Consider the following 26937-nt stretch of genomic DNA (forward strand, 5'->3'; position numbering starts at 1 on the left):
AATCTGGTGGTAGGAAGAGATTAATGGGAGTTATTCTCGCTTGTGCATGAGGGGAGTACTTAGGGTAGCATGAGTGGAGTGATACAGTGAAATGGGAGATAACCAACCACAGAAGAGAAATTAACAAGTCATAGTGACATGACTGTGTATATTGGTAAGAGAGAGGAAGCAGCTAAGGTCACTCAAATATGTACTGCATGAGGCTGAGGAATGGTGGCAGCCGCTCTAGAGCTGGTTCTTTATCTGCTTGGATGTTGTTCAATGATGTTTGACCAAGGTTTCTTTTTCTCTTATCTGTTTTGTTTTATGCATATATGTTTTGCCTGTATATAAGTCTGTGCACCATCTGTATGCAGTATCCACAAAGGCCAGAAATAGGCATTGGGTCCTCAGGACCTGGAGTTACAGACAGATGTGAGCTGCCATGTGGGTGCTGTGAATTGAACCTCTGGAAGAGTAGCCAGTGCTTACATTTTTGAACTCATGACTTATCTTTGCTTGAAATATGATCCTGGATGCACAAGATATAATCCAATAACTCACTGGTAATAAGTTTTAAAACATTTTTCTTAAAATAACTTTTTCTATGCATACATGTTTATCATTTATTGAAGATGGGAGACATTTTTCACACTAATGAGATGAGTATGCTTGTTTATTTTCACACAAAGAGTTAAATCTTGGCTGAATATTTGATGTTGTAGCATGTAAAGAATCTCCAAAAAATTCAGAGTTTATAATATTCAATATTGAGAATGCCACTTCACATAAAGGCATAGCCTGAAATGGCAGAAGAATGTTTAGAGCCATCTCATAAATTGTTAACAGATCTGCCCTTATCTCAAGCAAAAGTCACTTAGTGATTTTATGAATGGATCTCTATATCTATCTATGTATGTATGTATGTACGTATGTATGTATCTATTTATCTATCTATCTATTCTTGTGTGTGTGTGTGTGTGTGTGTGTGTGTGTGTGTGTGCATGTGTATGCATATGTAGGATACAAGATAACATTGGGTGTCATTTTCAGGCATTGCTAATTCTTTTTAAAACAGTGCCTCTTATTAGTCTCAAACTCTCCACATAGTCTCCCCACTAATCAGATTATAATTGCCCATGACCAGTATTTTAATTTTAACATGGCACCTGTGGATTGAATTCAGGTCCTCATGCTTGCAAAGAAAACACTTTGCTAATAGAATTATCTCACTAGCTCTCAATGTGGTAATTTTTATGAAGCTCAGGCCAATCTCTCACATTTTTTTAAAGTCAAACATTCAAACACAACCCAGTGCAAAGATATACTAATTTATATGTAAGTGGACTCATGGTAGGAAAATATGAAAAGTCTTCATTTCCTGTACTTAAACCATTATGTTTTCACAAGAGATAAATCCATAAATATGGCATAAACAAACACACAACTCATACCATTAAATATTCTTGAATTTGGACTGTGTTTTCTTGGCAGTGATAGCATTGTGTTTTTGTGATGACATGTGTGTAGTATAGAGTGCATCAGCCATGTGTTCAGACCCAAGGATACAGAGAAATTGTGCCATACAACATAGGTTCAGTGATCTCCGAAATGCCTTAATTCTTTACATGTTTCATTTTAATTAATTTTGGGTTGCCACATATTCAGAAAGTCTTTTATCATTTAAAAATTTTTTTTATGAATAACACATTCAATTACATAACCCCACATGGGGTCACAACTCACAGTTTGAGAAGCTAGGCCTGAGGGCTAAAGAGATGGCTCAGTTGTTGCTCCTCTTTCAAAGGACCTGGGTTCAGTTCCCAGTACCCACATAGTAGAGCAGTACTACCATCTCCTGAGGATTCCACAACATTTTCTGCTCTCTCTGAAAATCAAGCATGAAGGTGGTCCATATACATACTTACAGGTACTCACACGTGCACAGAAAAGTAAACATAAACGCTGAAACAAAAATAAGAAAAGAAAGAATGAATTCTAAGTTCAATACCCAGTACTGTATAAACTGGATGTGGTGACTAATGCCTATAATTCAGTATTCAGGATCCTCATGGGGCCATGTCTAAAATTAAGCTAAGTCTTAGAGTTGTTTGTGAAAGAGTTGTTTGCCTCAGAGAACTTTGTTGGCTGTTTGAGGCCACTGTGTATCACTGAGTCTTGAGACATGGGGGCTGGATCTATAGATTATAGTCTTTTTTGAACTCAGGGCTATAGTAAGGCTATCTGTGTCCTGTCTTCTGATCTATTTCATGTGATTTAAGTTCTTGTGTATCTGTTAGTCTCCTCAGTCGTACCTTCTAGGCAATCTATTCAGAAGCTTAATAACATATTGCCCTACATTCCTCATTACTGCCCTGTGCACTGTCTCTGTCTGATTTTCTTCCGTATTTTTCATGCATGCTTTTTGGCCTATGAGAACTAAAGACACTACAGGGATCAATGTTTGCTGCTGCTATGTTTCTTAATGTACCTGAAAGCCTCAAGCCTAGATAACTGATGATTTTGTGATTTTTTTTTTGGTATTGATTTAAATAAACAATTCTCATTGCTTAGAGAGTAAAAAACAGGATGATTTTCTTTGAAAGTGCATCAGGAGTAATCTCCCTAAGAAAATGTTTGGAGAATAAGTCATAAAAAAGCAATTTATCCCTTTTTACTTGAAGACTTGAAGAGTTGCCTTTCAACAGAGATGAATCAAATCAGGGTCTGTGTGATTATTAATAAAAAACCAATATTACTCACATACATGATTTCAGTGAATGATTTGTATAGCAATGAAATCAAATCTAATTTCCTTTTGTCTTTTGTGAGCCAGAGAGCTGTCAAACTGACTTCTGAACACCACTACTGTTGCATATCACTTGTACACATACTTTGGACAAAACAAATTCAATCTAAAACTCACCACTCCCATTGTAACTTACCTCATATATTTCATAACTATTTGGGGCAAGACAATCTAGCCCGTTTATAGAGCCAGAAACCATGAGGTCATTTTTGAATCTTCCTTTTCTGTTATCTTTCTATTCTATCCTACTGCCAAGAGTTATCAAGGTAGTCTTTAAGACATTTCTCATATCTAACCCTATTGGCTGAGTTTAATAACTTATTGTCACTTTATGGAACAATAGCAGCTTCCTGTACTGTAGTTCCACATTTTCATGTTTTCCTCTGTCTTCACTACAACATTGACAAGGCAATTCTCATGATCTCTTTATCTATCTGGAAGGGTGTAGATATCCTATTCTGGGTGTAAGACAGAGTTTAACTTGATCAGCAAGTGCCAACCTAGCTTGTCAAATCTCTGCACTCTTAAGCATGTATCCTGGACTTCAGCCACCCTAAATTACCTATTCCCACCACTGATCTCACTTTCTTCGTGCCTTTCTCTTCACCAGGGATGTTTCTGCTTGATGCTTGGTCTCTATTTTCTACTTCTTAAAGCCCTAGGCCAAGTTTTACATTCTTTTTTTTTTTTTTTTTTTTTTTTTTTTTTTTCCATTTTTTATTAGGTATTTAGCTCATTTACATTTCCAATGCTATACCAAAAGTTCCCCTTACCCACCCACCCCCACTCCCCTACCCACCCACTCCCCCCCTTTGGCCCTGGCGTTCCCCTGTACCGGGGCACACAAAGTCTGCGTGTCCAATGGGCCTCTCTTTCCAGTGATGGCCGACTAGGCCATCTTTTGATACATATGCAGCTAGAGTCAAGAGCTCAGGGGTACTGGTTAGTTCATAATGTTGTTCCACCTATAGGGTTGAAGATCCCTTTAGCTCCTTGGGTACTTTCTCTAGCTCCTCCATTGGGAGCCCTGTGATCCATCCATTAGCTGACTGTGAGCATCCACTTCTGTGTTTGCTAGGCCCCGGCATAGTCTCACAAGAGACAGCTACATCTGGGTCCTTTCAGTAAAATCTTGCTAGTGTATGCAATGGTGTCAGCATTTGGAAGCTGATTATGGGGTGGATCCCTGGATATGGCAGTCTCTACATGGTCCATCCTTTCATCTCAGCTCCATACTTTGTTTCTGTAACTCCTTCCATGGGTGTTTTGTTCCCACTTCTAAGGAGGGGCCTAGTGTCCACACTTCAGTCTTCATTTTTCTTGAGTTTCATGTGTTTAGGAAATTGTATCTTATATCGTGGGTATCCTAGGTTTTGGGCTAGTATCCACTTATCAGTGAGTACATATTGTGTGAGTTCCTTTGTGATTGTGTTACCTCACTCAGGATGATGCTCTCCAGGTCCATCCATTTGGCTAGGAATTTCATAAATTCATTCTTTTTAATAGCTGAGTAGTACTCCATTGTGTAGATGTACCACATTTTCTGTATCCATTCCTCTGTTGAGGGGCATCTGGGTTCTTTCCAGTTTCTGGCTATTATAAATAAGGCTGCTATGAACATAGTGGAGCATGTGTCCTTCTTACCAGTTGGGGCTTCTTCTGGATATATGCCCAGGAGAGGTATTGCTGGATCCTCCGGTAGTACTATGTCCAATTTTCTGAGGAACCGCCAGACTGATTTCCAGAGTGGTTGTACAAGCCTGCAATCCCACCAACAATGGAGGAGTGTTCCTCTTTCTCCACATCCTCGCCAGCATCTGCTGTCACCTGAATTTTTGATCTTAGCCATTCTCACTGGTGTGAGGTGGAATCTCAGGGTTGTTTTGATTTGCATTTCCCTGATGATTAAGGATGTTGAACATTTTTTCAGGTGCTTCTCTGCCATTCGGTATTCCTCAGGTGAGAATTCTTTGTTCAGTTCTGAGCCCCATTTTTTAAGGGGGTTATTTGATTTTCTGAGGTCCACCTTCTTGAGTTCTTTATATATGTTGGATATTAGTCCCCTATCTGATTTAGGATAGGTAAAGATCCTTTCCCAGTCTGTTGGTGGTCTTTTTGTCTTATAGACAGTGTCTTTTGCCTTGCAGAAACTTTGGAGTTTCATTAGGTCCCATTTGTCAATTCTCGATCTTACAGCACAAGCCATTGCTGTTCTGTTCAGGAATTTTTCCCCTGTGCCCATATCTTCAAGGCTTTTCCCCACTTTCTCCTCTATAAGTTTCAGTGTCTCTGGTTTTATGTGAAGTTCCTTGATCCACTTAGATTTGACCTTAGTACAAGGAGATAAGTATGGATCGATTCGCATTCTTCTACATGATAACAACCAGTTGTGCCAGCACCAATTGTTGAAAATGCTGTCTTTCTTCCACTGGATGGTTTTGGCTCCCTTGTCGAAGATCAAGTGACCATAGGTGTGTGGGTTCATTTCTGGGTCTTCAATTCTATTCCATTGGTCCACTTGTCTGTCTCTATACCAGTACCATGCAGTTTTTATCACAATTGCTCTGTAGTAAAGCTTTAGGTCAGGCATGGTGATTCCACCAGAGGTTCTTTTATCCTTGAGAAGAGTTTTTGCTATCCTCGGTTTTTTGTTATTCCAGATGAATTTGCAAATTGCTCCTTCTAATTCGTTGAAGAATTGAGTTGGAATTTTAATGGGGATTGCATTGAATCTGTAGATTGCTTTTGGCAAGATAGCCATTTTTACAATGTTGGTCCTGCCTGAGCATGGGAGATCTTTCCATCTTCTGAGATCTTCTTTAATTTCTTTCTTCAGGGACTTGAAGTTTTTATCATACAGATCTTTCACTTCCTTCGTTAGAGTCACGCCGAGATATTTTATATTATTTGTGGCTATTGAGAAGGGTGTTGTTTCCCTAATTTCTTTCTCAGCCTGTTTATTCGTTGTGTAGAGAAAGGCCATTGACTTGTTTGAGTTAATTTTATATCCAGCTACTTCACCGAAGCTGTTTATCAGGTTTAGGAGTTCTCTGTTGGAATTTTTAGGGTCACTTATATATACTATCATATCATCTGCAAAAAGTGATATTTTGACTAAGTTTTACATTCTTTCTCTACAGTTCTTCCTGACTTTCCGAAGTAGAAAAACAAGCAACCCTTCTGCTTCCATGTTCCCATCATTGCCCCATAAGCATTTATAGTTCGGTGCATATTCTGAAAATATTCCTATTCTCATGGCATTGCAATTATTTGTCTCACAAATAAAGCAAGCTTAGAGTTTGGACTCTGATCTTATGCATCCTTATTTCATCCTAAATAAATCACGTATTTAGCACTGAGTTGATTTTCACTAAGTGAATCTGAATTTTACTAATGGAATCACTTAGTAATTCAGCCTTTAAATTAGGCTCTGGGAATGGAGAATGAACTGTCACAATCTGGTCTTTGATCCCTTGAAGTCTACTATCAATGCTTAGATCAGTATAGGATGTCACCAAATATAACATTGCAATAGAACACAATCACTATTGTGTGAACATAAATGGTAAAGACCAGAGTCTCTTCTGTGGACTCAACTAGACTCAATTTGAATCGTAGTTTCACAATTTGCAGGTAGTTTTTGCAGCTATTCTTTTTGACATGATAATATAATTACATCATGTTCCCCTTCCCTTTCCTCCCCTCAAACTCTCCTATACAGCCCTTCTTTCTCTTTTGCAAATTCATGGCCTCTTTTTTTCCATTAACTGTTGTTCCACATATATAGTCCTATATATCCTTCTCATACATAATGTTGCTTGTATGTATGCTTTCATGGCTAAGCATTTGGTATTAGAGAACCAATTGGTGTGCTTTTTTTCTAGAGAAGACTATTTCTCCCAATCTCAGCATTTCTTGGTTGCCTGTAGTTCTTTATGTATGGTTGAAAGCATGTGGTCTCTCTCCTGTTGACTTTGGCATATCTATTATTATTGTTATTGTTCAGCTCACGCTCAGGCAAGACACATCAACTCATCACCTTTATAGGTGAGGGAAATCATGCCTGGTATTGGAAATGTAGGCAATTACCCAGGGCTAGTGAAGTCCTGACTCTTGAAGGAGAACCTACAATTGCCTCTTTAATAAAACCACATAATCCCTAACCACACTCTAAACATTTGTCCCTATACCAGACGCTAAGTGTAGTACTCACCCCTCATTGAGAGAACATCCCTTTTTAACAGGCAGAGACCATTACAGAAAACCACAGTCAGTCAAAATGCAGAGTTGTAGAGCCCCATCCCAGTGAATAAATCCATAAACCAAGTTCCACACCTAAGGCTTAGGGAATACTTAGGAAAAGGAGGTGGAGAGATTGTAAAAGCCAGAGTATCAGGGAGTTTGCCGTGAGACTGTATCTTCTAGTAATCTCAGAAGCTAGCTCAATGATTTTGGGTAACTCACCCAATATTCCTGTAAGTTGTTCACTTCATCTGTAAAATGTTTATTATGATCATTATTTCAGAGGGTTGTGATAAAGACTATATGCTTCACCATCTGTAAAATCTCTGGCTCATAAAACTTGTTTGATAAGATAAAGGATAAGATATGGGAGGATATACAGAAACTTAATTCAAAGTGGTTAGCTTTTTCCAGAGACAGGAAGAGAGAGGAACTCGAGATGAAACATGGCGGGTGCAAGAACTGTTCCATTTACCAGTTGAGGGGCCAGGAGGAATGCCAGCTGCATCTCACCCGGCCATCTTGCAGTCAAGGTCAGTGCATCCTGGATCCTGTTCTGAGAAGTTAAATGGAGCTTTAATGATCTTTCAGGCAGGGACAGGGATTTATAAATATGTTTGTATGGCTTTTAATACATCTCAATGAGATAAATAGCATGGTTATTTCATTTTACAGGTGAAGAAAATAAGGTAGGTAAAATAAGGTAAGAATCTGCTTATAATATTGGACTGTGACCTTTCCATGTCTAGCTCTGGTTCCTTTCACAGTTCTAGAGATGGTTCATTCATCTGTCCTTCACTGATCTCTATCCCTAGAAAAGATAGAGACTGCAGCAGCCTTTTCCTTTATGCCTTTGCTTTTTTTTTATAATGTCTTCCTGCTGTCTCCAGTGTCTTCTAGCATACAGGAAGCCAGAACAGCATTCTGTACTTGATATTTCTCCTTTCTCCCCTTCCAAAGAGCAAAAACTGTGACAAAGCTCATCCATACTATTGTGTTGTTGAGTGGCTCCCTGGTAATGGGTGTCATTGTATGCTGAAGGGGGTTCACCTTTTGAATAGAGGCTGAGGCTTCACGGAACAAAGCCAGAAAGATGAGGAGTCAGACATCAATGCCTGGTGGAAGGAGGGAGATGAGAGCATTTTTTTTTAAAGTATGAATGTGGCTGGTATACTCTACTTTTACTTGTGCTGGAGTCAAGACAATGAATGGTACAAGACTATCTTCTGATGTCAGCCTGCAGTCAGTGACGTTGCCATTCTTAAACACCAAGGAAGTTCAGACTTCTGTAAAGTCTCTGCTCTGGGGATCAAAAGAGTAGAGGACCAATTTTTTCAACCTATGTTTATGTGTCTTTATGTGGGTATATACGTGTATATGTGAGGATGCCAGAGCAGGCCAGAAGAGGACATTAGATCCTCCAGATCCTAGTTTATAGGGACTGGGGAGCTGCAGACCAAATTTGGATTCTCTATGAGAACACCAAATATTCTTAACTGATGAGCCTTCTCTCCAGAGGACCAAGCGTTTCTTAAATAATCTAAGTGGGTGGAGCCTTAGGAGAGGAGTAAAGGGGCTTGGTTCTCATTCCAGGGTTGATATTTGCTTAACGGGCCATTGGCCTCTGCTTCTATACCTTTAAAAAGAGGCACAGCTTTCTAAAAGGAAAATGAGCACAAGCATTGAACATTGTTCCTTACTTTTCGCACACCATATCTTTTTAAACAGGTAATTCTGATTTCAACTAAGAAATCAGATTATACATCTCTTGTAAGGCCTTCCCTTTGCAAGCAGTGAGTATGTGGCAGACCTAGGCTTCAAGCTGAATTTAGTGGAAGTCTTGCTTTAAGGTCTTTGTACATTAAATGGGGAGGATGATGGCAGTTAATGAATATTTATCATGAATGATGTTGAGTGCTAAGCAGTATTACTTAATCCTTCCAACAACTATACAAGAGCACTAGTACGGTTATCTTCATTTAACAAATGATAGGTGCTGAGGTTTAGAGTAATTAAATATCTTTATTAAAGTTATACTCCTAGTAAGGAGCAGATCTAGGGATTAAATTTAGAACCCTTGCATGCTAGTCCAACAATATAGTGCTCATGATGTTGGACTAGCATACTTAAAGTATGTGGTAACAGACTTTGATGTGTATTATGTGAGTACAAACCAACCTTATTCATCATTTTACCAGACCTTCACTTGTACCTGGAAACCACTGGATGGAATTACTGCTTGTGGGGTCTATAGGCTGGAACATCAGGGAAACATGGGGGAAATACCTGCAGGAGACTCATCTTGCCAGCAGGAGGCTCAAAGACTCTGGATAAGTGTCTTGTGGAGTATTCAGTCACTCTTCTATGGGGTTCTATTCACTAGTTTGTACACACCATATCTTTTAAAATTAGTAATTCTGTTAAAAATAGTGCCAAAGTATCTACTGGGTTGAAAGTCTAGACTCCAAGAGTCTCAGTAGGCACCTTTGGAGGAATCCATTTTTTTTCTTTGTCATCTTATCCTTTAGTCAAAGCATATTCTCTGATTGTATGGGCATCCCTGAAAGCATCTGCTTCTTTTTTTTCTCTATTCTGACTTTTGAATGCTCAAACAAGAATTGGACCGCTAGCCCTCTCATTTTCCCCCTGAAGTCTCAAAGGAGAAAACCTAATATACCTGCTGTTGTTGCATTTTATTTAGATCTGTGCCGAACATCATAAAATTCTGGTCCTGCATCTCACAAATTATAAAGAGTTTTTATTGTTTGGCTCATGGCATCCCAAAAGGTACTTGAACGATCTCTAATATGGCTCTCTATTCTTCGGAAGTATTATTCTTTTTCCATAAAAGTCACTTTATGTTTTACCTTGGAGCTTTTGACTACATTGTCTGTCTCTGTTAGGCTGCAGAGAGATGGGGGGGGGGTCAAGAAACCCAGAAATGTCTGGGTAGGTAGTGTCATTGTGCAAATCAGATATTACATGAGGCAGGGTAAAGATTAGCTAGTCACAGTGCCTGCTGACATGACTACAGTCCCAGAGCTAGTGCTCCCAGGACAGGTTGATAAGGGATCTTATGGTTGCCAGCAGTGGCAAGGCTTTTCCTATGTTTTTCAATACAACTACCAAGTCCTCATTTTACTTAATTCTCCATTTCATGGATCCTTTCCCCTTGAGGTTTCCTAGTATCTGTAGAGAAAGTCTTGTGGCTTAACAGATTGATGTATCAGCTTCTTAGTTTCCAAGCTCTGCAAGCCTACCAGGACCTCCTACGCAGCATTTTTCTTTTTAAATCTTCCAGATCACCTTCCATGTGCAAGTACCATGCCCCATAACCTGTACACCATCAAATCCCTTGACTCCTACTTCACAATAGAACAGTTAACCTCTGAACTCACAGAAGAAATGCTTTTGTATCTAAGCTATTTCCAGCTCATCAAACCTTCTAGTTGAATGTAACTCTGTCTTTTCCAAGCAACAGTTATTCCTGGTCCTTCTGTTAGCTAAACCTGCTACCCTGCTCAGACTCTTCTTCATCCCACCCCACCCCTAGCCTACTGTTCCATTTTCTATCCTTTCAAGTGTTCTGTCCCTACTCATTTACCCCACTCTCTCAGCCCTTCAATGTGTTTGTGTCTCATTATTAAAAATAAGATTTCTCCTTTTCTTTGCTTCTTTTGCCCTCCTCAACTCTACTGAAAAAAAAAAACCCTTAGGATAGTTACATTTTGGTAGTATTCATCTCTAATTCGCTTTGCCAGTCATAGAAATTTGCCCTTCACTCATCTTTCCAACAACAGACTATTAATGGCAGTTATGATGTATTTGTAGGAAGCCGCCCTCACATTCGCCGTTGCAAGATGGCGCTGACATCCTGTGTTCTAAGTGGTAAACAAATAATCTGCGCATGTGCCAAGGGTAGTTCTCCACCCCATGTGCTCTGCCTTCCCCGTGACGACAACTGGGCCGATGGGCTGCAGCCAATCAGGGAGTAATACGTCCTAGGCGGAGAATAATTCTCCTTAAAAGGGACGGGGTTTCGCCATTCTCTCTCTTGCACTCTTGCCCTCTTGCGCTCTGGCTCCTAAAGATGTAAGCAATAGAGCTCTTGCTCTTGCTCTCTTGCACTCTTGCTCTGGCTCTTGCTTCTTGCTCCTGAAGATGTAAGCAATAAAGCTCTTGCGCTCTTGCGCTCTTGCCCTCGCTCTTGCTCTCTTGCGCTTTGGCTCCTAAAGATGTAAGCAATAGAGCTCTTGCGCTCTTGCGCTCTTGCTCTCTGGCTCCTGAAGATGTAAGCAATAAAGCTTTTGCCGCAGAAAATTCCGGTTTGCTGCGTTCTTCCTGGCCGGTCGAGAACGCGTGTAAGATGTATTAAGTTATTACTATGTACAAGGTACTATGCTAGGCACTTATTTGATATTTACAATGATCCTTTGGCAATTAAGCCCCATTTTAATCTCCACGATATAGGTGATGGTCACTAGAGCTTTTTAGTGACTTACTCAAGGTCTCATACATATATGAATAGCTGAATTAGGACTTTGACTAAGGTAGCCTTGTCTTAAAATCCATACTGTAAGCCAGGGACTGGAAAACACGTAGTACAAGAAGCTAGATGAGGAAATTTTTGGGCTTAGCATGCCATATGCACCCGGTTGCTCAGCTCTGCCACTGTAGTAGAAAAAAAGCCACAGTCAATACATAAATAAATGAGAGTGATTCTGTTCCAATAAAACTTTATTTATGGACACTGCATTTTAAATTTCACATGATTTTCATATAATGAAATACATTTTAAATTTTTTTTCATGCATTTGAAAATATAAAGAGCATGTTGAATTTGCAAGCTGTACAAAAATAGGTAATAGAGTCGGCTCCACTCATTGGTTGTGGTTTCCTTGCATCTGCTCCAACTACTACATTATTCAAGGGCCCTGCAATAGCAAATGGATAAAGCTCTTGATACCCATGATACAGTTCCTTCTTCAGGACATTCTTTCTGCTCCTGGTGTTAATGCTATCATGTACTCCTAGTTTTCCTTTTACCTGTATGCTTGTTCTATCTATTCTGAGTGGTTCATTATTCCCACCTATCAAGGATCAACAGTTGGCCTAGTTCTTTAAATTTTTTCTTTTCTTTTGAGATGATAATATAATTATATAATTTTTCTATTCTCCTTACTCCAAACCTTCCCATATACAACTCTTGCTCTCTTTCAAATTTATGTTCTCTTTTTAATTGAATTTTATTTTGTGCATAAGGATATATATATATATATATATATATATATATATATTCCTAAATATAGCCTGCTCTGTCTGTATGTTTCTTGTATATATGTTTTCAGGACTGACCATTTGCTATTGGCTCACCAAGTAGTATCCTTTTCCCTGGGGACAACTATTTCACTCATTCTCAGTATTCCTTAGTTTCTCGTAGTTTTTTTTTTTTTTTGTGTGTGTGTGTGTGTGTGTGTGTGTGTGTAGGGTTGAAGGCTTTCCCCTCTCCCCACCCTCTTTGGCATGTCTATTGTTTTGTTCAGCTCCTGTTCAGGCAGTCATGTTGGTGAGACTTTATGGGTGTAGCTTCCTGATATTATTAGGAGATACTGTCTCATAGCCATATTCTTCTCTGCTATAGTGATTCTACTTGCATGACTAACACCTGACATTGATGTCTTGACCAGGAGCCTGGTTTTTTGAGTTATGCGTACCTGGATCTAAATCCTGACTTTATGTGTGTGATCTTGGGTACATAGCCTCTCTGAGTCTCAGTTTCAGTCTTTTTGTTAAATCGGGATAAAAAAAAGCAATGTAATCATGGGGTTATTGTGATGTTTGAATACGTCTTGTATAATAAAACTATTTTTAAAACTCTTACACATGTACATTTAATATAGTATATACTTAATTAATAGTTATCATTCTATTATTATTAGATAATCTCAGCCTAATGTATATTTCTAGCTCCGATTCCCGCTCTTTTAGGGCTATCTGTCTAACTGCTTATTTAATATCTGTATGTACTATTGGCATCTGACCTTCAACGTGTCCCAAATCCAACTGACCACCTTTCTCTCACTCTCATATATCCTTGCCTTACTTAACCTGTTCTTTTGCTTTAGCCATCATTCATCACTATTGTTAACACTTAATGTAGAAGCCTGGCATCTAGTTTTATGTGAAAAGATATTTTCATGAAAAATTCAGCTCTAAATACAAGATGACACTGGACATTTAAAATTTGCTGGAGCTGAAGATTTGCATTGCAATTGGTTTGGATCTCTCTCTCTCCTTTCTCTTGCTCGTCCTTTTCTCTTTCTTCATTTATTTCAGTCTTCTCTTTCCTTAAATTTTATGTACCTATTTCTGACTCCACATTTGATTACACAATTATTTTTATCTGAATAGTACTCCTAATACATCTCCAAATGTCATCCTTCTTTCAAGTTGTAAAACATGCCTGAAACCTTTCAGGTTTCTCTAGTCAATAAAAGAATATAACTTTTAAAAAATGTATTTTTTCTTTTCTTTTTTTATGTGTGTTATCATTTGATGTATATATGCATGCATGCCAAAGGAGGCGAAAAGAGGTTTCCAGAGTCTCTGGAACTGGAGATATAGGTGGGTATAAGCCACCATGTTGGTGCTGGGATTCAAACTGAGGTCTCTGCAAGAGCTGCAAGTGTTCTTAGCTGCTGAGCCATGTCTCCAACGCCCCATTAACACTGCAGACTTACATTTTGCAATTGAATGTCATTATTTCACATTTCATACTTTAAAATGCATCTGTCACAAATGTGCAGGCTGCATCATAGAGTGCATCAAATGCTCTTCTCTGAGCATCCTCTGAAGTGCCTTGCATAAGCCTCGCTTAGCTTTCAGCCACTTTTTCCCTGGCTCCCCCTTCTCCAGTAAACATGGTTGATTGAAGTTCAATTTTTATTTGTGGCTCTCATTCTGCTGACTTTTTCCTTTGGATACTTTTAGCCTATTTTTTTCAGAGATTAAAATTTTACATAGTGATGTATATGACCTCCCATAATTTCTTCTCAATTCTTTAATCTTTTCCTTGAATTCCAATGCTATAGTTCAAGAGTGTCTGTGGCCACTTTCAGTAGGATGGCTCACATGCCAAACTCAGTATTCAACCGAGAGTTTGGCTCATTCTTTTGTTGTTTTGTCACACCTTCACATTTCCTGCTGTTGCTCTGATTAAGGTGATCACATGCTTTTCAGGCTTCTGGAACTGATTTGCAGGAAGAAAGTAGACAAATTTGGAACTTTGGGCTAGAAAAGTTCCTGCCATATAAATCAGAGCATAGTGGAAGAGTTTAGGGGGAAGTTTGGTATACTAGAATGGTGAAAGAAATACTGGAAGTGGAAACCCATCTTAGGAAGTTTCAGAGGCAATAAACTCTATCAGGTACTGGGCTGAAGGTCATCCATGAGGCTGAGTTCAAATGTTATGAATATAAATTTTCATGGAGGAATTTTTTTTTTAAATTAATTTCTTTTTTTTTTCCATTTTTTATTAGGTATTTAGCTCATTTACATTTCCAATGCTATACCAAAAGTCCCCCTTACCCACCCACCCCCACTCCCCTACCCACCCACTCCCCCCCTTTGGCCCTGGCGTTCCCCTGTACCGGGGCACACAAAGTCTGCGTGTCCAATGGGCCTCTCTTTCCAGTGATGGCCGACTAGGCCATCTTTTGATACATATGCAGCTAGAGTCAAGAGCTCAGGGGTACTGGTTAGTTCATAATGTTGTTCATGGAGGAATTTTTAAGATGGATACTACTACTTTACAGCTCTTATTCAGAACTGCAGTGGAAGAGAACAAAAAAATGTGAAAGATGTGAGGATTGTTGACAAATTTGTGAGCAAGACTCAAATTGGAGACAAGCAGAATAATGAGGCCAAAGCAAAATATCTGCAGTTCTTAAAGAGAAACTGCACTTTCTTCACTGGGGCAATAGGAAAGGTCTTGAAGGTAAAACTCCATTCATTAAAGACTCCAATTTGTGAAAACAAATATTTAAAGGGAGGAAAACCTGAATACAGAATGCCTATGAATTTATATCTTGCTCCAAAACACCTGTCTCGGCAAATAGAAGCCACTGCTACTCTGGTTCAAGGCACAGCCTACAACAGACCTTGGTAGTGCAGTCCACATGATACTAGTTTTTCAGGGGTAAAAAATGCAATATTGAGAGGATCAGGGAATCTTAGTAAAAGATTTTAGATAGCCACCAAACCAAGGCAATATGTAGTTGGATCAGGGTCACCACAAGGAAGCTCTGAGAGATTATTGTGGTGCTGTGAAGGTGAGGCTGGGATGCTGAAACCTTGTGATGATGTGAAGATGAAGTGTATATTGGAGCAGATAACCCAGGACATTGGAGATGCCATAACCATGGGGCATTTTTCAAAAAAGAAAGGAAAGAAGAAAGAAAGAAGGGAAGGAAGGAAGGAAGAGAGAAAGAAAGGAAAAAGAAAGAAAAAAGAAGAAAAGATTGAAATAAAGCTGCAGACATGAACTGGAATAAACACAAGAGAGAAGTTGTATGTGCTACAGATGATAGAGCCAGAGGGTGAGGCTACCCAATGGCTCTGGAGCCCAGAAAAGTCTATTGTAAGACCCAGATGAAACATAAAGCTGCAGGATTTGGTGTTGGCCCCACTGTGTTTTAGTCTTGCCTTGGTTTTATATATCCTTTCCATACATACCCCATTCCTCTGTTTTATAATGGGAATATTTACTCTGTGCAATTGTTTATTGGAATTATATAACATTTTTGTTTTGCAGATATATATTTAAGAAATTACCTTCAGTCCCAGAAGAGACATTGGCCTTTTGAACAGTGTTTGGACTGTTAAGGGGTCATTTGAAATTGAATTGAAGAGATTTTGCATTATGACACAGCTAGGAGCATATGGAAACAAGGTGTGTAATATCATGGCTTAAAATGATATGCATGTTTGGAGGTCAAGTTGACAAGGATTTATGATGCTTAACACTATCACCTTGACAGCATCTAAAATCATCTAGGGAACAAGTCTCTCTCTAAACATGCGTGTGAGGGATTATCTAGATTAGATTAATCGAAGTCAGAAAACCCATGCTGATTGTGGGTCGAAACATTACATGGACTGGAGTCCAAACTGAATAACAGGAAGAAGCTAGCTAAACATAAGCATTAATGCCTCTCTGCTTCCTGACTGAATTTATATGACAAGCAGCCTCCACTTCTTGATACCAGAACTCCCTTGCTATGCTGGACTGCCCTCTTGAACTGTGAGCCAAAAATAAACTATTTCTTCAGTTGCTTTGGTCAGAGTAATTTATCACAGACACGAGTAAAAGTAACAGAAACTAAAAATTACAGTAATATTTGACTAAGTTTATCATATAATACAATCATTTATTATAATATATCTACTGTTTATAGTATCTTTCATATGCCTCCCTTTCTAGGTTTACCACTACATCCTACAATAATATCAATTTTAATATAATAATATTATATCTTCATTTTAATACAATATCAATAATATCAATTTTAATAAATATAATTTATAGGTAGTGGGCTGAACACCTTGTATATGTAAACTCACTACAACGTATAGCATTCTTGTAAGGTAGATACTTTTACTATTATCTTTTCATAGATAATAAGGCAACAGAGGCAGAATCAGTCAGATGGGTTTGTACCTTGATTTGCCACTTAACTATAACGCTCCCTTTTGTCCTGAGAATTCTATAATTCTTTCTAAGTTGGTATGGTTAGTTTTTATCCCCCTAATATTTCTGGAATACTAATTCAGAATATTCATTACTTCATCTCCAATCTCTATATTATCTTGTATTTCCCTTTTTAAAAAATTAGATATTTATTTTATTTACATTTCCAATGCTATACCAAAAGTCCCTCACACGCTGCCCCACCCACTCCCCCACCCACCCACTCCTACTTCTTGGCCCTGGCATTCCCCTATACTGAGGCATATAAAGTTTGCATGACCAATGGGCCTCTCTTTCCACTGATGGCCAACTAGGCCATCTTCTGATACATATGCAGCTAGAGACATGAGCTCTGGGGGGTACTGGTTAGTTCATATTGTTGTTCCACCTATAGGGTTGCAGATCCCTTTAGCTCCTTGGGTACTTTCTCTAGCTCCTCCATTGGGGGCCCTGTGATCCATCCAATAGCTAACGGTGAGCATCCACTTCTGTGTTTGCTAGGCCCTGGCACAGTCTCACAAGAGACAGCTATATCTGGGTCCTTTCAGCAAAATCTTGCTAGTGTATGCAATGGTGTCAGCGTTTGGAAGCTGATTATGGGATGGATCCCCAGATATGGCAGTCTCTAGATGGTCCATCCTTTCATCTCAGCTCCAAACTTTGTCTCTGTAACTCCTTCCATGGGTGTTTTGTTCCCAATTCTAAGAAGGGGCAAAGTGTCCACACTTTGGTCGTCGTTCTTCTTGAGTTTCATGTGTTTCGCAAATTGTATCTTATATCTTGGGTATTCTAAGTTTCTGGGCTAATATCCACTTATCAGTGAGTACATATTGTATGAGTTCTTTTGTGATTGGGTTACCTCATTCAGGATGATGCCCTCCAGGTCCATCCATTTGTCTAGGAATTTCATAAATTCATTCTCCTCCCATTGATGGCCAGCTAGGCCATCCTCTGCTACATGTGCAACTAGAGATACAGCTCTGGGGGATAGTGGTTAGTTCATATCATTGTTCCTCCTATAGGGTTGCAGACCCCTTTAGCTCCTTGGGTACTTTCTCTAGCTCCTTCATTAGGGTCCCTGTGTTCCATCTGGAAGACAGAAATTTTAATTGATTTTATATACTGTCCTCTTTCTTCAAAGTCTTAATTTTTTAAAAAAAATTTCCTGGCCAGATTGTACTACAGTGACTATAGGCAAACCTCTCTTTTCACACAACAAGATCTCAGGAGAATTTTATTTACTAACTACCAGTTCCTTAGCCCTTATCTCACAAGATTATTTTTATCTTCCATTGTCAATCTTTTTTCATCACTTGGTGTCTAACAGCAGCCTAAAAGTTTCTAATTCTGGAAAAGTTTTTGGAGACAACCACTGAAGCTGACAGCAGAGTCAAGAGCTCTTGAGTTTAAATGTTTTATGGAAGCCTCAGACTTTCAGCCCATATTCAGTACTAGCTAGGGTCCCCTGAGCACTGTATCCATGAGATGCCAATGAAAGCGACAACTGGGAACTTCAGGTTCAAATTCTGATATGTATCAAATCCCAAGATGTTCATGCATCACCGAAAGAAACAATACAAATTTCTATTGAGTTTCTTACTTTTTCTTTGGATATTTGCTGCTTTCTGAGCATTTTTTTTTTTATGGCGAGAATAGGAACTACTATATCAAGAGACAGACAGTATGGAATCCTCTTCTATTTGGAAGCATATGTTCAGAATGGTCAAGTTTCAAGATGAAGGAAAAGGATTCATTTATTTATGAAGATTTAGAATATTTATAACATCTGACTAATGGCTTCAAGCATTTTAATGTTGATCAGGTTTTCTGCCAGTAACCAAATAGTAAGAAAAATGTTTTACATTGTGCCCAGCATATTAACAAATATGAGTATGCCAGTACACACACATACAAGTACACACACATTCCTTTCATACATGTATGTTACTGAAAAAGAAAAGTTTTCACAAAATAATGATTACTCTTATCATTTGGTGTTCACATTTTTATCCTTTGTTCTATTTCATTTAAAATACTCCTTGTTGGCTACTGCACAAAACACTAACAAATCATTGTCAATAGCTTGAAAAAAATCACTTTGAAGTACAGAAACAAATAGAAGATAATAGAATAATAGAATAGATAATAGAATGCTGCTTTGTGTTAGTAGAAGATACATTTACATCATGTAGTAACATCAGGAGGAAGAGGCTCTGGATTTACAGGTAAAGGTTCATGGTACAAATGAAAATGGAATTAGCGTTGGCACATTGATTTTTGTTATCAGATGTACTGAAAGACAAACTAGTTGGTTTTGTCTTTGATACCCATCTTTATATAAGACGCTACCCAGCTATGTGTTAGGCTCTTTCAATGCTGACAATTATGTAAAAGTTGTATATTTTTCTACAAGGTAAGAGAGAGATGTGTCATGTTTTCAGAGACAATTTACCAATAAGGTATTGGACTTGGTTGTAATATGATCACCCTATTACTTCATGTAGTAACAAAACTTTATGTAATGAACTCTCCAGAGTTCACCCTCTACTATGTATTCTAGACCACATGCTCATCCTCTCTTCTTCCTGTTCCCCTCCCCTTCTTCTTGTCTTCCTTTTCATCCTTATTTTTCTTCTCCTATCTTCTTTTCCTCCACCCCAACTTGTGATTTTTGAAATTACGGAACTCTGTAATAACCTACATAAAATTGACTGAAAACAAAATGCAATCATTAGGATTATAGAATATTCAGGCTACTCCAGTGATCATCATGAATGTAAGGGGCTATAATGAATTTTAGAGACTTAGTGAAATCACTGATTGATGTAATTCTTTGTCCCTTAACATGGATGACAGTTCTTCTAAAGTTGCCTTGTGGTGATACAACAAAAAAGATGAAATGGACTGAAGCTTTAGTTTGCTATGGCATAAAATCTTTCTATTCATAGTTGCTTATATTTCCATTCAGAAGTCTTAGATGAAAACAAATAAAAAGGACAGGGATGATTGCAGTCCCGCAGATGGCAAATACAGTGGGAATAAAGTTTTCATTGAATACTCTTTTATAGATTTTGATTTTTGAGCCACAGGCATAAATTACCTATTTAAAATTTTAATAAGGAAGATAAAAGGCTAGAGATGTGGTTCCATGTAGAGCTTTTGCCTAGCATACACAAAACCCCAGGATTCATCAGTAACACAGAGGAACAGAATGGACAGAAAACAAACAAAATATAGTCGTGCCCCCTTTACCTGTGCTGGTTGCTTTCATTGCAAACTTGACTGGATTTAGAATTACCTACAATACATACTTCTAGGCATGATTTGGAAGGCACCTCCAGAGATTTAACTGAGGAGGGGAAAAAAACAGTCCAAAATACAGGTGCAATATTCCATAGATTGAGGACCCCAAATGAATAAGAAAAGAAAAAGGAGAAAGCCTAGTGTTTTTCTAGCATCCATGTCTTTCTCTTTGCAATAACAGCTGCTACATGCTCCTGTTTCTACATAGCCACAGTGCATTCCTCACAAGAAAGCATCTCAAATCATGAACCCAAATAAACCTCTTTTCCATTAAGCTGCTTCCTGTTAGGTAGCTAACTCACAGTGATGCATAAAATTCATAACCCCTTTATCCATGGGGTGATATATTCTAAGACCTTCGGTGGATGTCTGAAACTGTAGACAGAACTAAACTGTATTTATACTATTCTCTTTTTTCTCATACATATTCATTTATGATAAAGTTAAGATTATAAGTTAGAGATTGTTGGAGAGTTGGTTCAGTGTTTAAGAGCACTTGATGCTCTTGTAGAGAACCCAAGTTCAAGTCCCTCCTCAAAACCCACATGGTAGGTCACAACCATCTGTAACCCTAGTACGTGGAAATCTGATGCTCTCTTCTGACTTACTCTGACACTAGACACACATGTGGTGCACATACAGAGATTCTTGTACATAAAATAATAAATCTTTAAAAATTGAAGGAAGTACATAAATAATTTTTGCCTTCTTAAAAATTTATAATATAGGCAGAGTAAGAGACTGGCATCAACAGTGAATAATAAAATAGAATAACTATAACATCTATAATGTCCTACGATGTAAATTATGTGTATATTGTTTCTGTCTCTCAAAATATTTTGTTGTAGTATATTCATGTTTATTCCTGTGACAATATAAGATGATAAAATTTCTATGTGGTAATATGAAATATGGTGATTGCCATAGGAATTGTGCGGTAATGTTGGCTAAGATACAAATGTTACTTATACACGAGCACTGTGCTATATTTGGTATTATGGTGGACACTAAATGACTAGTGGTGTAATAGTGTATGTAGTGTTAATACACTCAGAGAAGGATGAGGCAGATCCTGGCCAGAATGGATCAGGACAGAATAAATTCCATTACACTACTAAGAAGGGTATATTATTAAAATTTTATGAATTATTTATTTTTGGAATTTTACAGCTAATATTTTCAGACTGAAGTTGATGACTGGTAACTAAAACTATGGAAAGGAAAACCATGATTAAAGTATAACCCCAAGTAACAACAGAAAAAAGAATTGCAAATGATCAAAGTACTTTTGGATAATAAAGAGACAGTATAATGTAGGCCAAACAGGAAAATGTAAGACGTAAAGGAAGAGAGATGTATTTATAATATGTCCAATTTAATATCCATGTAATATACATAAAATGTAACTTACTGTTTCTCCTTCATCAGTTGAATGGAAATAATGCTTCCCAAATACATTATGGTCACTTAATATTATTTAATAAATTATTTAACATTTCATTTAATATCATGTATTATACTACTCAGTACATAAAAGATTGTGCTAGACAGGATGTAGTCTCCCAAACACACCAATACTTTTATACTCGGAGCCTGTAATTGTGTTATGTTACATGCCAAGAAGCCTTTTCACATATGATTCAATTACTAACTAGTTGACTTTCAACTATTGAGATTATTCTGAATTTTCTGCAAAGAATCAATGTAACACCCCTTCATCAACTCAAGGTGGGTTTAAGAAACAGTGATGCATTATACATCTTAAAATCATTAGAAAAGCTGACTTAGATTATACTTACCATACAAATATGAAAGAAGTTCAAGGGGCTGTGTGTACTAATCACCTTCGGTTGCTCAATTCCCAATGTACACAAAAGTAAAAACATCCCATCTTACTCCTATTTTCATATAAATATCATTTGTAAATCAGCTTTTAAATAAAGTAGGAGAGAGAAGAGTCAGAGACACAAATCAAGAGGAGAGGATTCCGAATGTGATGGTATTCAGCTTGCTCTCACTGACTTTGAAGGAGACTGAGGAACGTGAATGGCCTCTACTAGTGAGAACAGACTTCCCTTGATGTTATCAAAGCACTCTGGGTCTCAGTCCTACACTCAAGGAAGTGAACTGTGCCAAGACAACCTGTAGAAACAAGGGAACTGATTTTCCCCCACAAGAATGCCCACAAGAGAATGCACTCCTGCTGATCCCTTAATTTTAGCCCAGTGAGCTTCATAGAAGATTCCTGATATACTGAATTATTAAATGATGAGAACAAGAATAAATCTAAACTCTTAAATTAATAACTAGTACTAGATTAATAAGGGCATGGTAATTTGTTGTAGTAGAAATAGAAAACTAATATCCAGACATTAAACAATTTACTAAAATGTGTATTTATTACTATGGTCATAGAAATATTAAAAGTTAGCTATCTGAATGGTGTAAGATTACTAATGCCACAGTAATCTCATCTGTTCGAAAAGTGAAAATGTGTTGGGCTACCTCAATTCCAACAGAAGCTGAATGCCTTACACATCAAAAGGCCAGCGCTCTGATACTGTGGTCTGCCTCTGTCTTGACAATTAAGCGATCCAAATTACACATGGCAATCAAGTCTTTACAAAGGTGAATGCATAGTGATTTTATTAGAATTTACTTATATTATACATATTGTATTTTACAAGTGAGTAAAATGAGCAAGTAGGTATTCCTGTGGGTGAGGATGAAGTAGTCATGGGTATAGATCATACCTAAGTCATTAACGTTTATAAAATGGGCATATTGCATCATTCTTTTGAGCTTCAGCTACTTACTGTCTCATCTACAAAGCAGAAATTATAATAAACTAATTTCATGATGTTTTTGAGAAAAGTTGAAGTGAGATACTGAATGGAAAATGGCAAATAAATACATACCATGTAAGCATTAATTTTTACTGTTGCTCACCTTTGTAAAATATGTTGATAGAACAATGTATTTTTCATCTTATGTCAGATGCTTGCACTTTGAAGAAATCATCATTGAAGCCTAGATAGAAATTTATATATGATATCTTTTGCCTGGATGGGAGATTCTCATGAGGGCTCAGATCAAAAATATATTTATATTTATTTTACTTATGTCATTTATTTTATGCAAACCATCTCCTGCTTATTTCATGAACAGTTGTAATTCTCTCATTCTGCAGATTATTTGGCTACAAACCTCTTAATGCTATTTCAGCTTTGACGCCTTCCTGAATAATAGTTGTGGGTATTTGTAATATTTTTTTTGCACTGTCAAGATAAAACTTGTGTGTGGTTGTGTGTGTGTATATATGTGTGTGTGTGTGATTTAAATGTATTTATTTTGTGTATTTGGAGGTGCATATACTCATGTATGTGTGTGCAGGTCAGAGAAGAACTGTGGGAGGAGTCAGTTCTTTCTACCATGTGTCCCCGGAATTGAGCTTGAGTTGTTAGGTTTGTTGGCAAGGGGCTTCAGCAGCTAAAACATCTCAACAGGCTCTGTGTGTGTTTCCAGAGGTGATAAGTGATAAGTTGCAGAGGTAAGGCAATAACAGCTGGCTGTTGCGGAAAGGATGCCTGGAATCTCTGTACTAACAAGGTTGAAGAGGGAGGATTGAGAGTTCAAGGTCACACTAGGCTACATAGTAAGACATTGTCTCAATCAAAACAAACTAGGTATAATACATAAATAAAACATATAACTGTGGCTATGGGAAGGAAGTAGAATAATGAGTGTAAATTTACATTTTAGAGTCCAATCAATTTCTTGGGAGAGCCTCCAGAGATCTTTATTGAAGTTCTTCAGTCTGAGAAGATAGTTCTGCGTTCTTGTTTTAGCTCTGCCACTAGCTAGTTTTATGATCTAAGCAAGCTATTTCTATTCTCTAGGTCCTGATTTCTCTATAAGGGAAATGAGGATATGACACCTGTCTCTTTCACACCATCATTTTTATCTCGCTTTTGCTAAGGAAAATGGCTAGGATAATCTCACTAGCTGTCAGAATCCAAGGGACAACTGTGTAATAAGTGAAGGACCAAGTCAGAGGCATTTCCCAAACTCCCTTGACCCAGTGAACTGCAATTTTGCTCAGCTCTATGAGCTTGTATTTATTTATTTTAAATAATCTGTTCTCACTCAGTTGCGGATGATGTAAAATGCATGTTTGCTCATGAGACCACAGCTGAGTCATCTAGGAATCATTTCTTGCTGGCAGGATGGGTTTGCAAGTGTCATTGGACAAGTGCTTGAGGAGCCCATTGACAGAGGAAAGCGAGTTTTAGATGGGGTGGTACAAAGGATCATCAACTCCTAAGCTCGAAAAAGTGAGGGCTTCTGCCTAGACTGGCATCATTTCTGAAACAGGACTGCAAAGTTTGTCACACCTGTCCCTAAAAACATGGAAAATGACTGAGCAGAATTAAGTTAGTGGCATCTTGGGACACAGGGCACTTCTTGAGGTAGGATGAGCCCCCACCCCCTATTTCCCATCAGCTAGAAAGAGACATCTGAACAGAGTGGTGTTGTCAGCTAAGAACAGAAGTCTTTGCAGAAGTAGATCAGTCAGAAATGGTTTGTTTCTTTTTCTCAGCAATGGAGACAGGCGAAAGACAAATTAGAATATTTGGAACTAGGCAGGCTAGAAGTATTGTGACACATTTGAAATATTCATTTGATAATTATACACCTGGATGGCTAGCAGATTGGAACTGAGCATGCTAAAGAGTGAAAGGGGATGACAACACTTAACTCGTACTCCAATGTCCCCAATTTCCTGGTTCTAAGGAATTCTCTTACTGTTTACTCAGTGTTTACAAGGCAAATTGCCGGCAGTTTTACAGCACTTCACGTCTGAGGTGATTTTCTGAACTAACTCCATTTCAAGCCAAAGCAAACACCTGGATGCTTTTCTTTCCATGTGTTTCCAAACATCTTTGGCTCTCCTATTCCTTTCCTCCTTTTCCTATTGCAAATCTCTGATTTCTTGTCCCTGCGTTCCGTGGTTCTGTGTGCCATTTAGTTGTTAGTTCTATAATGAATAGAATCAAAATTACAGATTTTATATCTGGAAAGGATGGCAGCTATTATATGATCTGTGTCTGCTCTTGAAGCTTATTCTAAAGCCAGGTGAATCTGTGTCAACGAAGCTGTGTCTATATTGGTTTGAAATCCTTGCAGTTTCCTATCTCTTTGTCCCTTGTGTAATCACAGGTCAGGAGAATTTCAGCAGCTGGATACTCACGTAACCAAGAACAGAGTAAATATCTAACACCTTATGTTCATCCCTACTGAGTCCTCCCCTAAGCATGAAACTGTTGGTTCTTTTCGACTAATCTGTAATCTTGTCCTTGCAATTTTCATCTCTCCAAGAAGAGATTTGATTGTGTTTTCCCTAAGAAACTGTCAGAACAGAAAAGTAACAGCACGGGGACCTTTTCAGATTGTACCGGAGTGATTCTCAGTCTGTGTCTCTCGGCACTATGCATTAGACCAAATTGCCTGATACAACATAAATAGTTCCATTGCATGCAGAATCTCTTTCCCGTGTTTGCCAAGGATGTAATTCATTATATCTCAGTAGCATCTAATAAATAGAAAGTTTAATTAATGAGCCCGGATGCTTTTGAAAGCACACGTTCAGCCCCCTCCCTCTTCTACACAAACACAGGCCCCAGACTGTATGGGGTCTACTGAACTCTTTAAACAAGTATGTACACACACAACAGAACCAAATCACTGTATCTAGACACTAATGTAGAACCCCATACATTTAGTTTATGAATATAGATGTACAGTTTATGAAAACTCCATGGCCATGGGACTAAACCACGAGCTTCAGGTGCCATTCATTCAGTTCTTTGTTCCAACTCACCGACTTTTACTCTTCTCCTTTTCTCAGCCTAAACATTTGCTTTGAAAGTAACTTGGTACTATGTAAATGTACTACCATGCCTTTTAATTTAGTAGATTTTTCAAGACCAGTGAAAGGCACCATTTGACATCCTTTAAATCTCAACTTGTAAGACTTGATGGGGAATGAGAAATGATACAGATCATCTGTAGAACACCCTCAAATCCAAGAAACAAGCACTAGGCAATTGGGCATGCATAATGGGATGACATATCAACATGTAATTCCAGCTAAATACCAAGAAGACAACTATATTGCAAAAGACAAGTGGGTCTGGGTGCCATATGAATATAGTATTTATTACTCATTTGAAGCCAGGGAAAACACACAGCATCTCTGATAGAGCACTATTGATTAGTCTTTGCCTCTCCTCTCCTACTCATACAATCAACTCGGGTAAAGTTCAGGGATTCTGTCTTCCAGGCTGGTTTCCCGGCTCCAGGATTTTCATAAGGGAGTGATTACACTGCTAAACACTTGGCTATCACCAGGTGCGTAGCTGCAGTCCAAATATCCCACCTTGCCAACAGGGAAACAGACCTCCTCCCAGTCTTTCTCCCAGACCAAGCAGAAAGGCCAGGACCTGTGAATTCAGCTCAGAACCTGACTAAGTGGAACCTGATGGAGACTGTTTGCTCCAGTCATTACATACGGTGCAGGGAAGTGGCCACTTTAGAGCATATATCTGACTGATGGCCCCAATTGTGTATTTCTGGGCTCCTTAAAGGAATCCAGGTAAACTAAACTGGCCAGCTCTTAAGTTTGAAGGTTAGAAACCCAGCAAGGTAAATGGAAGCTCTGCTCCAGGAGCCCTCATGTATCAGGTTCTTGGCTCTCTGCAGTTGAAGGACTGTCCTTGAAGACTGGGTATCTCCATTCTCACACTAATCTCAGACCCATTTTGAAGCTGCCTAGGAGCAGGCTTTCTCAGGGCTG

General features: G+C 38.3%; 1 protein-coding gene across 1 annotated transcript in view; it reads right to left on the minus strand.

Annotated features, from left to right (window-relative positions):
• Trpc5 (transient receptor potential cation channel, subfamily C, member 5) overlaps positions 1–26937 on the minus strand; it is a 310854-nt gene that overhangs the window by 283206 nt on the left and 711 nt on the right. The window lies entirely within an intron of this gene.

Source organism: Mus musculus, chromosome X, assembly GCF_000001635.26.
Source record: "Mus musculus strain C57BL/6J chromosome X, GRCm38.p6 C57BL/6J".
Classification (NCBI taxonomy): Eukaryota; Metazoa; Chordata; class Mammalia; order Rodentia; family Muridae; genus Mus; species Mus musculus.